The following is an 11,039-nucleotide window of genomic DNA, read 5'->3' as shown; positions in this document are numbered from 1 at the left end:
ATTGATCACCGTACTTATAAGAAGTAAACAAGAAAAGGCTACAAGAGCCCCCACCCACTTGGGAAGTTCTGGAATCACACTTCCCAGAGCTAACAAACAAACATAGACATCCCTGACCGCGCAAAACCCACAAACCCTGAAAGAGAGAAAAAACACGCCAAATCGGATAAATGAAAAGATCCCGAATGGCCCCGCAAAAACAAAACGATCTATCCCAGCCGTTGATCTTGGCTGCTGGATCCACCGGTCAGCAATAAAATCATGCGAACTAACACGACTTAGAGATAGTGTGCGATCGAAGGCGGTTTCAAAGTCAACCACCTACCACGTGTTACAATCTCTATGAGTACGCTCCCAAAACTGCAAAACCATAAACTGCTAATGAAGCTTGCAATCACTGGAAAACCAACCATGTCGTGGTTTCCAAGCCCGAAAGTAGAATGGGAAATTCAAGCTGCCAGAAAAGCTGACCTTGTATTCTATTTATTCTTGCTACGGAACTGGAATCTGATACTGAGCTTGTTTGGGAAAAGACCTGGCAACTTGTATTTAGATGAAATGAGAACCTCATTCAAATGACTCCGGGAAAACATAAGCAAACTTTAGCTTGCTTTTCTACCAAGTACATACTGAAAGGTTGTATGAGTTCTTACCAGAAAAATCAATTCATGCTTGTCAACTTGGTTCGATAGTTAAACACTTCTCCGTCTTCTATGGCTTGATCTTCACAAAGAACCTTTAAACAGTTTTGGGGTGTATCCTACCACTTTATCACCTTTCCACCATCAACATTGTTCACTCCTTGGTTGGCCAGAAGGTCTGCTAGTTTATTGGTAGATCTTCGAACATGGTTGAAACTAACCATTCGAAGTTCCTGAAGGTGAACGTTGATTATTTGGTAGACCTAGATTAGTTTCCAGTGAGTAGAAACTTTCTCCGGCCGAGTACTGTAGTTAATTCTTTTCACAGAGTTAATGGTAATCTCTAAGTCCGCTTCTACAATGAAATTTGAGCCATGGTTCTGGATCAAAAACTCTAAACATTGTTCTGTTGTGGCCAGCAACAACTCCCCTTCTTATTTAGTTTTGTTTCTAATACTAAATAAGTGGGGACCCTTATCCATAAAATTCAAAAAATAACTTAGGCATCCATTTCCTTTTTGAATAAATCTTACTATCATAAAACCTAGGACAATACCCGAAAATCCCAAAAAGACTTGAGTTTTATGATAAGTTCAAACAAAACCATTCCCTTAATAAAAAACGTCGCATTGCAAAAAGGTAATGGATGCCTTCCTACAAGCAGAATCGTAAGATTATGAAATTGTGATGCGAAATCACGCATCAAAAGACCCTCATTGCATCGCATGCCTCAAATATCACTTAAAGCTGAAATGCCTCAAACCGCCGATATTTGATGGTGCATCTCGCAAATTGCATTTCGCAGAAAACACATTGTAGCAGTAATTGCCACACGCAACGAATTTTCGATATTGTGATCCGCATTATTATGAAGCAAATTACAAAATCACCTTATTGCAGATCTACAGGGCTCGTTGTTCGAGAAAGGCTTTTCCATAAATCAATGCTCAATTATGCGTGTTAATGTTAATTAATGAGTTAGTTAGCAATCATTAATGAAATATGGTTTTGATTTGATCGAGGAGCCATTTCACGTAGGGTGATATATTTTATATGTTTTCAGCATTTAAAACTTTCCTATCACCTTTTTCCTTATCATTACTCTTACCTCATTTGTAAACTGCAGGAGTGAAAAGAAGAGAAGTGTACATAGCAGTGTTCAGAATATTATGGGAGAGAAGGGTAAATCTCCGAGTTCTGAAGATAAAAAGATGATGCCCTTATACACAGACACCACCTGTAACAAAGATGCTAGTATTACTACTTGGGAAGGCATGTACAGTCTACTCAAGGGAGAAAACCCTAGAGTAATGGAGGTTACGGCTACTGCTGGCTCACACGGGTCATCTGAGGCGTCTATTACAGAACTAGCATGTTCTTTCTTGCACCGAATAATGGCGAGGCTGAAAATTCTTCCATACACAGACATGGTCAAATGGGTACTGGATAGTGCTGATATCACGAATAGACAATTTAAGACACGGGGTCAAGGAATCATTGGCTCATTCACTCCACAAGATTTGAGGCTCATGTATCATCTACCAGAGCCACAGGCTACTTACAAAAAAGAGTTCATGGAGAAGTTAGCTAAAGAAAATGAAGATTTGGCAAAATGCACCCAGGATTGTTCAAGAAGGGACGAACCATTAAAAAAGGATAAGCATGGTATGTATAGTACTGGTTATCTCACCTCCCCGTATTTCTTTGCTGCTGCTATGCTCTGTAGACTTTTTGGAAAGCTAGATGTTAACAAATTTTCATCTGAATGGCTGCCCTTATTGGATGCTACCACTAATGCTACTATTATGGATTGGGCTAAGATATTTCCAACAATTTAACCACAACCCTTTTGAATTACCGGTCCAAAAGAACTACCGCTCAGAGGATTTATCCCCCTTTCTACTTATCTGCTTATGTGATGGATGCAATCTGTTATATTTCTAGGTTTCCTCTAATGGGTTGGAAATGGACTACTCAAGACCCTTACCCATTCATATTGGTCACAAAGAATTATGGGATTCCAAGTTCATTTCGTATTTCTACAAGATCTGTCATGGAATCATCCTACCTCTGTACAAAATGTTGTATGATAAAGACCCTCCAAGATTTTCTCCTAAAGCAGAGGTCGATATGCTCCCTGTCACGAGATGGTTTGAAGAAGAACTTTTCACATATGTCAGGGTATTCAGAAGTCTCGCTTCCCCTCATGTCCTACCTCTATATGTTCCTGATAAACTACTGGCACGAGAGATTTCTTATCAGACTTGCAGAGAAAGAGGTATGAGTAAAGATTTGAAGGACAAGAAAAAGGCCATTTGGCCGCAATTTCCTGTGGCCTATGGGGCCTTTTCACTATTTGATTTAGGCCATGCATTCAAAGAAGTAAACAACATGTTATGTTTACAATTGTTCAAATTTCCAGGAAGACCGTTCGACCCTTCTGATATCGTTAAGAATTTCACTACTGCAGTCAAAATAAAATTGTTTTCTAAAGAAGCTGATCTTTTTGATTATATGTTTCAACAGAAAAGTACACTTAAAGAAGTTCTGCATTTGGCCCAAATGTGATTTCCTCTAGCAGCATTTCAAGAGTTGAAAATGTACAGAGAAAGAAGGTCAGATAATATCCCATTGGATAAATTACGCTTGGAACCTGTAAGGGAACCAAATCCCAGTATTAGTCTTAGTGGAAGTTCAAGCACAAACAGGTCCAAATCTAATTCTGGGAAAGAAACAACAGAACACTCCAAGAAGTCCAAAAGCGACCAAGATGAAAGCGAAGGGTCGGTAAGAGATATGGCCCAGTTTAAGGAGAACCCAGAACAACAAGTTTTGACCTCTCCACAAGTAAATCTTCCCGCTCTCATCGACCAGCCACCACCAATTAGAACTGACATAGATAAAGAATGGGAGACATTCAATGACCTAATCAATACCGAAGGACAGAGCACAAAGACACCTGAAAGCAATGTACAGACAATGAATGATATAGTCACAGAGACAATCAGCAATGTCCCAGAAATGGAACATATCCTCATTACCCCATCTTCTGATCTTATGCTCAAAATAGAGGAAAGTCCTCCTCTTGATGTATTTTATAGTCCACAGCATAAGGTGGTAGTGAGAAGACAAAGAAAGAAGAGGAAATTGGAAAGCATGCTCTCTCATGATGCAGAGCAATTAGACATCCTTTGGCAAGATCCCACCACTGATCCTACTGAAAATCTCACTAAATTATCTCAGATCGCAGGAGCATATGCTTCTGCGAACATTGATAAAGCATCTGAGGTACAACAAATACTGAAAGAAAAAGAATATCAAATACAAGTTTTACAACAACATCTACAACAAGCCAATGCCAATAGCGAAGCACAGAAGCAACGTGAAAAACTACAACAGGACTTTCAACAGATGCAGCTAGGATACCAGAACAGTTTGGCCAAAAGAGAAATAAAGTTATAGGTTATGCAAGAGATGCACAAGGATGATCCCAAGATTACAGAATTCATCACATAATCCATTTCCTTAAATGATCAACTACTGCAGCAGCAAGAAACATTGTGCCAAAGAATATCACAATGGATCTCTTATTGCAAAATAAGGGATAGAATTACTAATCAAGTCGTGGACTTGCGACATGATTATGATTTAATTGATAAAAGAGTTACTGAATATTTGGTTTGGTAGGAATCAAAAGAAGGAAAAATGGCAGGCACACCCATAATCAATGAAACCCACAAAGAAATGCTCTTTAGCAAGTGAGATGCATAAATAAGGAAAGTAAAACAATCAGTAGAAGAAACAACCACAACATCAAATAATATCATTGACTGCATCAATGAAAATTTGCACAGGGTAAATCTAATATCAGATACCACTCTAGGATATCTACCAAATGTACAATATCTACAAATATGCTGGAGATAGAAGGGTCAAGAAAAAACAGAGTCCATCAAAAGGTTAACCAAGTTGAAATGGGATTCCTACTAGACATACTTGGTAAAACCACACAGCCAGTGCATGACTCTCAAATGTATCATTAATTCTGTCGAGAAGATGGCACTAGCTCTTACCGATTCCGTTTTCGCAGGACAGCTAAAGTTGGAAGTCGGCCAGGCAACTCTCCTCAAGCAAATGCTAAACACTTGTGACTACAAGGAACAGATACATATATAGTTAGTTATTGGTTTTTGTTTTAGATTCAGTTTTAGTTTTAGTTTTGCTTTATTTTTGCCTAAAATGAGGACGGTCATTTAAACCATATCCTACATTTTTGTAATAAACTATTTTTAGGTTTAGTTAGTAGTATTTAAACCCTTCTCATGCATTTAGATAAGGGTCCTGAAATTTATCAAAAAATTGTCCTCAGAACATGCACTTTTTCACCCTCCGAGGAGGTTTTGATGAATGAATGGAACAGGATTTATTAATATCTGTTTTTAATATCTACTACTGATGTTTCACTTTTGTACTCTTAGTGGATGTTGGATTAAGAGGAGATAAATCATTATTGCTAGAACTCATGAGTAGGACTCATTATAAATGGTACTTTTATCTCTTAACAAATTCTGCTTATGTGTTATGGTGATATTCATGTTCAATTATTTATATATGAATGCTTAAATGCTTGAGTTATCATTTGGCACTTTTGTATAGTGACAGCTATTTATTTATGCCTTAATATATGAGTGACTTATTATGTGATATGTTTTTCACAACTGTTCGACTAACTTTTTATACGAAACAATTCATCTTTATTGAATTCTTTTCTTATAGTGATTGAATGATCTTTATTACCAATTTTTGTAGAAACTATTTTAGATCACATAATTGAAAGATCAAATCCTAGGGTAGTTTTAGAATTAGATATTTTTGTTTATTAGAGTACAATTGCATGTCATTAAATTAGATTTAGAATAAAAGCATTTTACTAAGAAGTTATTAGAAAGGAAATATCAATTCTCAACACACACACACATAAATTGGGAAACTAGTCCCATATCCCCAGTTGGACCCACTACACCAAACGTAAAAGGAGCTGCTAATCAAGGTCCGGACTGGGTGGGTATCCCCCTTGTTGTAGACCCGATTTTCGGGGCTTCAACATATTTGGCACTAGAAGGAGGGCCCCAAACAATGAATGGCAAGTAAATCTAAATCTAAATACCATTTTGAGAGTAAATCACCCTCACCATCTTCCCCGACTTCTCCATCGCATTTAGAATCTTTAAATCTTGAGCGAGAAGTTGATAGAACAACAACCATTGCCACAAACCCTAATATTTCAGAGAAATCTACTATCGAACCTCTGAAGTTGAATCTTTGATCCATAAAGTTCAGCAATTTTCAATATCTCCTCAAAAATCTGAAAAATCTCAAAGTAGTGTGACTTCGCAATATAACCCTTCTCATCCCCTTACCAGATTACAGAATGAAAAGTTTGGTATCAAACCAACTGAATTACCTCTTCCTGCGAGGAAGAGAGCAATGAAATCACCTAAAGGGTCTGATAGTGAGACTCTTTCGTCATCATCATCCATCTCAACCTCTCCATTGTGAAGTCAACCATCCACTCCTCCACTTCAAATTATCATCCACCAAACCACTGGAAGTTCGACATCTCCTTCTCAATCATCTGGAACTATAATATCCTCATCTTCCCAACCATAGGGATCATCTTCTTCTCTTTCCTCTGTTAGTAGTTCAATGATGGCCCTAATGCCATGGAATAATCTAGGGCCAGTCTTAATGCCTGCACCCTTGAATCAATTACTGGCCCATCTTGAAAAATGGAAGACCTAATTTTAATCCTAAAGTAGGCATGCTAGCAGAAGAACACATAACCAACTTTATGTTATCCATAAATCTCAATGGGGTTACTAATGAAGACATTGTCATTCGGCTCTTTCCTTACACTTTGCAAGGAGCAGTCGGATCATGGTATTTCTCATTACCATCTGGATCTACCACTAGTTGGGATATTTTCCAAGAACAATTCTTGACTAAGTTTGGTGATGACAAGTCCACTGCGACACTAAATAATGACCTATCTAACCTTAGGGCTGAGTCAAAGGAACCTATCAATGATTTTAACTCACGTTTCAATAAACTTTTGAACAAAATTCCTACCGCTTCCAAACCTAGCGAAGAAGTTCGAAGTGAATGGTACATATCTGCTTTACCATCAAACATAGAAATCTTCGTTGATAGAGCTAACAAAGCAACTATAGTTGACAATATGAAGGAGTCAATAGCAGTAGAGAAACACATCATAGCTTTAGAAAAGAAAAACATCGTTGATGAATTGTTATAGACATTTTTGGGCACTACAACCCCAAGCATGAAATGTCCATAAACCAAAGGCTCCTAATTCCCTAAAAGTGTTGTTCTAACCCCTAAAGGAACAAGGTCAACTGATTACAGCTTCTCCCAGAAGTTCTCCATGAAAAACTGCTCAGAATTGGTAAAAACAGGATCATTTCAGCTGCTCCACAGGCCAAGTGCGTTGCATCTCACCTAAATACACTGTGTGGGTGCGTTGCATTTCAAAAAGCCCTTCTATGGGGTGCGATGGGCGAGAAATGACAAATGGCAGTGTCATTCCACGAGGTGGAGAGGCAATGGAAGCTTCCAGAAACTTCTCCTGTGACACTTGCCTCTCTGAATTCAACCAAGGATGAGTAAGAGATCATCAATCTCCAAGTGGAAGCAAGAACTATAAGAGGGAAGACACTAATCAAATCACAAGCTGACTCATCTCCCTTACAGATATCTATATATGGATCCCTCATCCCAGAGATCCAGAGGCTGGAATTTTGCATATTGTAAGGAATTGTTGTTGGTTTCTTGAGACAAACATCAGATTGTTGGGTTATCTAAGCTTTGTATTAGGTGAAGAGGGGCTTCCTTGCTAAGAGGCTGATGCTGGGTCAGAACAACTGGTTGTAACTCCTCTTGGCTCTTTCTTGTTTATCAATAAAAGCTATTCTAGTTTTCCTCCATACTCTTGTGTCATTTATGTTTGCTGCATTTGTATGGTCAATTTACATCTGATCCTAGATTGTTTATGATTATAGATCCATGTTCTTGTATAGTGCTATGCTATTGTGATCTTACAGGTACTCTGTGAAGCTGGGTGTGCAAGGGAACAAGTAGCGAAAGACTATCAAGAAAGAGAGGAATCGAACCAGGAGATTAGCGCAAGACAGAGGTTGGTCTTCTTTGTTCTTCTCTATCTATACTTCATAAAGGAAAAACAAAAGTAGCTTTACTTTGTTTGTTTCTAAGGTAGCTATCACACCTTAGTGGGATAGAGCAGTTCTGTATAGACACTTTTCCCTGTAACAAAATGGCAACTTCGCTGGGGACGAATTAGTTTGTTTGTTTATCTTCCTTGTTGTCTATTTCATAAACTTACAGGCAGAGTCTGAAGTCGTGCCAGGTAGCTTTCGAACTGCATTTGCTATGTAAATGCAAAGTAGATAAATGCTGCTTCAGTCAATCTCCGGGATCTGTTTATGATTTAAACAACTGATTCACAAACTCTCTGATTGCCCCTTGTGGTAGCTCTTAGATCCTCCTTAGATCTACCCCTGATTTTTGCATTACTGATTACCTTTTGCTCGGCCAAAACCTATGAACTGAACTGCAAACTGTGACCTGGAACCCAAGCAAAGTCTCGTTTTTGGCCCAACATAGGTACTGTTCTGAGAATCTGAAATTCAGCGCACTTCCCGAGCGTAGTAGGTGCCCTGCATTTCAAATTCCCTGTGTTACAAGTGCGCTGATCAGACTAGGCATTGTTCAGTTTTCGTTTCTGTGATTCATTCTTTCCAGTTCTATTCATGAATTTTGTTGCCAGTGATCAGTATATCTCTGTTTGAAACCCCTTTTCCTTTTTGTTATTCCGCCTCCTTTGTACAAAAGAATTGTAAATGTTTTTGTGTGTTTGTTGAGTCATTTTCAGTTCTCCTTTGCAAAAAGTAACATAATCGCACTGTCTTCCTTTGATTTGAAAGTTTCGCAAGTGTCAATTTCAATCATAGGAAAGAGTTTGATTGCTGTTGATAGTCGGTTATCTTGTTACTATTGTTTTTGGTCTGAATTTGTAATTTTTCTAGTGTCGAAAACAAGTAATCATTTCAAAATCGTAAGGTGTTGTGATTGCCTCCATTTTTAATTTCGAAAAGAAGCTTGTTGATAACTGTCGCTTGAAAAGTAATTCAGATTTGTGCATCAACTTTCTTTTTATCATTCATATACTAAGAAAGTTGAAAACAAATACATGCATGTGCATTTGCATTTAGACAGTCTAATTGGTTTGATTTAGGAAAGTGCATTTAGAATGTGCTCTTTTCTCTTTGTGAAAGGATTTTGTCTTTCTTTCCTTAGTAGCTAGGATTTTCATTGCACAAAGAAGATAAAAAGATTGTTTATCATCTTAGATTGCATTTTAGGAATTACGTATACATCTCACGGTGAACCTGAAAGGCAAACTTCATAAACAAGATCAACTATAAAATAAATTCAATGAATCTAACAACACTTTGGAACCTAACGCACAACATTTAGAAGTCTAGGCTAGAGACGTATTCCGGCGTCGTAAAGCCTGGTAACTGTTGTTCTCACTGACGGTTGGGTGATTCCTCCACTTTGAGACGATAAGTGCCAGTACGGACTTGTGCTCCCACGTATCGTCGAGTATATTTTGGGAGACCACAATAGGCTTAATCCTTTATCCATAGGAAGCCGTGTTTGTCGCCCTATCGATCGCAATGCACTGAACACAGCATTCGGGAAGATTGACTGTTGTACGGTAAAAGTATTCTGCAGTTTTGCGATTGGTTTGGTAATCACTCTACCTAGATTTCCAGAGCAGTCCCTTTCGTTCCTTTTCAGACTCTTTAACGAAAAAGGTCCATCTGAGCACTTGTCACTTCAGGCTCATTAAAAATCGAAGGTGACTAGAGTCATCTTTTGTTTTTTCTCGTCTCTTAAAAATTGAAAAAACAAGTTGTGTCAAAGCGTCTAAAATTTATTTTAAATGGAATATTCATCACCCTTTCCTATGTTGATCTTGGGTTGAGAAAATGGAATCCACCAACCAAGGAATTCCCCTTGGGGGAAATCCTAGTCCCTTCTCCTCTTGGGGAGATGTTGGTGCACCCCATATGGCCACATTGTCGCTTCCAGGACTGACAATCGGCTTCCCTGTATGGCTCTTCTCAACCTCTGTCATTCAGAACACCGTAATTCCTGAACAATCGAGTCAGCAACTAGACGAGTCCAGAGTTACCCACCGACCTTCTACTTCCTCCAATTCTTCCTCTCCTCCTTCCTCTTCGCTTGATGGGGCTGGTAAAGCCAAAAATCAAGTACCTGAGAAGAAGAAGGAAAAGAAGAAGAAAGAGAAGAAGAAGAAGGAGCCAAAAGTGAAAGGGGGCAACCAAGCGTCGTCTAGCGAAAATCCACACACTGCACCAACCAGGCCTAAATCGCCATGTGTCATTTGCAAAGGAGACCACTATCATAGAGATCGTCCTTGCATCCCTCGGATCTTAAGGGACTGGTCTCCTCGTTTGCACAACCCGGTGTCATCAACCTCTGATGATCATGTTGAAAACACACCGTCGACTAGTGAAAGTGAAGTCCCGGGACAAAAAGGAAAATATAGATTTCCTTGTAAACTGTGCGAAGGCGATCATGCTGTCCACCGTTGTCCCTTCTTAGACGACGCTAAAAGAGTTTTGGATGATCGTCTGGTTTCACCGTTACGACTTCCTCCTAGATATAAAAGACTCTTGCTGAGTCCGTCAGTAGTTGAAAATCTGGCTGGCTCGCTCAGGTGGTCAGCTGAAGCATCTATCATTGAAGACAAACCATCTGAACCCATACCAGATGAAGGTCAAAAGGTCGAGGTAGCAGTTGACCCGGTCTTGCCTTCAGAGGTTCCATCTTCAGATGATATAGTCACCGAAGAGAACAAGGATGACACCGTCCAAATTCTTTTCGTAAGCATAGACTCCGATGAATGTGGGGGCAATTTACGCGTTCCTTTACTGCAGGAAGGAAGTTCGTCAGAGTCGTACCTGGCCGTCTATTCGGTCCCACCTCCAAGAAACCTAGTTGTCTCCTTTGACTGGAATCAACTAGGCAGACCCCGTTTACCGGCTAGTATACCATTCCGAATGATTGTTCAAATATATAGAATGGTTATGGCCGGTACCATCATAGATGAAGGGGCTTCTATGAGTATCCTTTCCTCGACTGCTTGGAAAGCGCTTGGTTCACCATCGCTTTTTCCTGAAATGAGAAATCTAACAGGCTTTGACAAAGGAACCAGTCGACCGTTAGGGATCCTTCCCAATGTGCCAATAACATTGAGAGGGAAAACCGTTC

Source organism: Pinus tabuliformis, chromosome 3_2, assembly GCF_031772625.1.
Source record: "Pinus tabuliformis cultivar Carrire ecotype Pingquan chromosome 3_2, CPIR1, whole genome shotgun sequence".
NCBI lineage: Eukaryota > Viridiplantae > Streptophyta > Pinopsida > Pinales > Pinaceae > Pinus > Pinus tabuliformis.
This window is presented reverse-complemented; position numbering follows the sequence as displayed.